The sequence below is a fragment of the Nycticebus coucang genome, chromosome 8 (genome assembly GCF_027406575.1).
Source record: "Nycticebus coucang isolate mNycCou1 chromosome 8, mNycCou1.pri, whole genome shotgun sequence".
Taxonomy (NCBI): Eukaryota; Metazoa; Chordata; class Mammalia; order Primates; family Lorisidae; genus Nycticebus; species Nycticebus coucang.
In genome coordinates, this window is record NC_069787.1 from 36,219,346 (window position 1) to 36,221,957 (window position 2,612).

Sequence of the window (2,612 nt, forward strand, 5' to 3'; positions counted from 1 at the left end):
TAATAAGCACCTTAGATGACTCAGATTCTGGAAATTCAAGCATCTCTCTTTGATGAGGACAGTACAGTAAACAGATGCATTGTTAGCACTAACTAATAACTGCCTGGGGGAGCACTTATTAAAAATAGAGTCCTGATCACCTTTGCTTCTCATACACATTCATTGAAGACTTTTTTCCTGAGCTTTTTAAGAGTTGATTTTTTTTTTTTTTGCTTTGAAGAAAATTACAACTTTCTTGATTAGTATCTACAAGGCACTTAGACACCTTTTCTTTTTTTTTTTTTAATTGTTGGGGATTCATTGAGGGTACAATAAGCCAGGTTACACTGATTGCAATTGTTAGATAAAGTCCCTCTTGCAATCATGTCTTGCCCCCATAACGTGTGACACACACCAAGGCCCCCACCGTCCCTCTTTCTGCTTCCCCCCCCCATAACCTTAATTGTCATTAATTGTCCTCATATCAAAATTGAGTACATAGGATTCATGCTTCTCCATTCTTGTGATGCTTTACTAAGAATAATGTCCTCCGGTTCCATCCAGGTTAATACGAAGGATGTAAAGACACATTTTCAATCGGGAAAGTGATTGGGAGTTGAATAACACTGAACCATTCTCTTATCCCGAATGATCAAAATTTGGGAGTTGAAGAATAACACTGAACCATTCCCTTATCCTGAATGATCAAAATTCTGGGTTTAAAATGGTGCCAGTTGTCAAGCTTCTGTCAAGAGCGATGATCCTCATCTTTCCACAGCCTGGGTTTCACCGCAGGTCTTCAAAAAGTAGATTCCACATCACCCATCCCCATGCACACAGTCTTTAGTTGTGAATAATATCCAATTGCCACGCGTCCATCCTCTCTGCCAAATCCTGACTTCTTGTATCCACCAAAGGGCAACTCCCCTGGGCTGATGTTGTAGTTGTTAATGAAGCACATTCCAGCCTGAAGCTCTGCCACCACTCTGTGAGCCCCCTGGAGGTCCCTGGTAAAGACTCCAGCTGCTAGTCCCAAAGTGCTATCACTGGCTCTTTTCAGAACCTAAGCTTTAGCGTTAAATGATAAAATGGACATAACAGGCCCAAAGAGCTCTTCTTTCACACAGGTTATGTCATCTCTGCAATTAGTTAATATACAAGGTTGCATGAACTACCCATTCTTTAACGTGGGATTCTCAGGTACATAGACATCTCCACCACACAACACTTTAGTACCCTGCTCCTTTGCCAGTTTAACAAACCCAAGAGCTCGCTCCAGGTGTGGCCCGTTAATGAGAGGACCCACCCTTGTAGATTCCAGAAGAGGGTCTCCAATATTTAATTTTGGGTCTGTTTCTCCACTTCTGTTGTAAATTTATCAAGAATTTCTTTTTGCACAAATACTCTTGTGCCATTAGAGCAAACCTCGCCTTGTGTGAGGAAGTTGGCCGTCAGAGCCCCCTTCACTGCCTTGTCCATCTCACAGTCTGAGAAGATGATCAGTGGAGATTTGCCCCCAGGTTCCAAGGAGACAGGTTTGATTCCTTTGGCTGACATCTCCATGATCTTCGTGCCAGTGGGCACACTTCCAGTGAAGGAGACTTTGGTCACGTCGCGATGCTGGCACTGGCCTGTGGCAGCCCCTCCGTGCACCACGTTGAAGAGCCCAGGAGGCACGCCGGGCTAGGTGCAGATTTCAGCCAGTAGCAAAGCAGAAACCGGTGTAAGGGGGGAGGGTTTAAAGACCGTGGCGTTACCCAAGCTAAAGCTGGGGCTGGGCTTCCAAGAGGCGATCTGGAAGGGTAGCTCCAGGCTCCTCTTCCCACACGTCCCCCACGAGGTTCTCTTCCGGTTATAACCAAAGGATCCTCTTGGGAGCCGAGTGTGTTTAGCAGCTATGGATCCAGCCAAGCCTGCATCGTACTCCAGGCACTGCCAGGAAGTGTCAACGTCCAAGCCGGCCCCCAAACGGACGTTCCCTTGTTGATAATCTCCACGGTGGCAATTTCCTCCTTCCATTTCATTATTATCCTGGCAGCCTCCAAAAGGATTCGGCAACGCTCCATGCCAGATTTTTAACTTCATATTTTAAAAGCAGCTTTTGCATTTTGAACAGCCAAATCTACTTCCTTTTCTCCTGAACACATGAAAGTAGCTGTCACACGGCCTGTTGCCGTTTAATGCCTTTTCTGTGCGGGAGGTGTCCCCGGGCTGCACACAGGCCCCACTGTGATAACTGAGCGGCTGCGACCCAGCAAAGGTGCCAGCGCTCCTGGTGGCGGCGACAGGGGCGGCCCGAGACCGCGGAGTAGCGAGGCCAACACGAAATGCCGGCTGGGGGAAACCGCTGTGCGCGGCTCCGGGGCCCAGAGAATGGATATTTTTTAATGATTTCTTTCTGCTTGGGGAAACCTAGAGTCTAATATACAGTCAGATTATTGGAAAATCGCCCTAGTTAAAACTTTGCTGTCTTATCTCCACAAATGTAAATACTACCTAAAGATTGATCTTAATGAACTGAAGAATTATAAATCTAGATGTATTTCAAAATACCTTTCAAGTTTTTCACCATTTAGATTGATCTTTTCCATTATCTCTTTTAAAATGTTTACACATTAAACAAAATATCTCTT

At 45.5% G+C, this 2,612-nt stretch overlaps 1 pseudogene; it reads right to left on the bottom strand.

Annotated features, from left to right (window-relative positions):
• Positions 1–778: 778 nt before the first annotated feature.
• Positions 779–2,099, bottom strand: LOC128592096 (4-trimethylaminobutyraldehyde dehydrogenase-like; annotated as a pseudogene).
• Between the last annotated feature and the right edge of the window lie 513 nt (positions 2,100–2,612).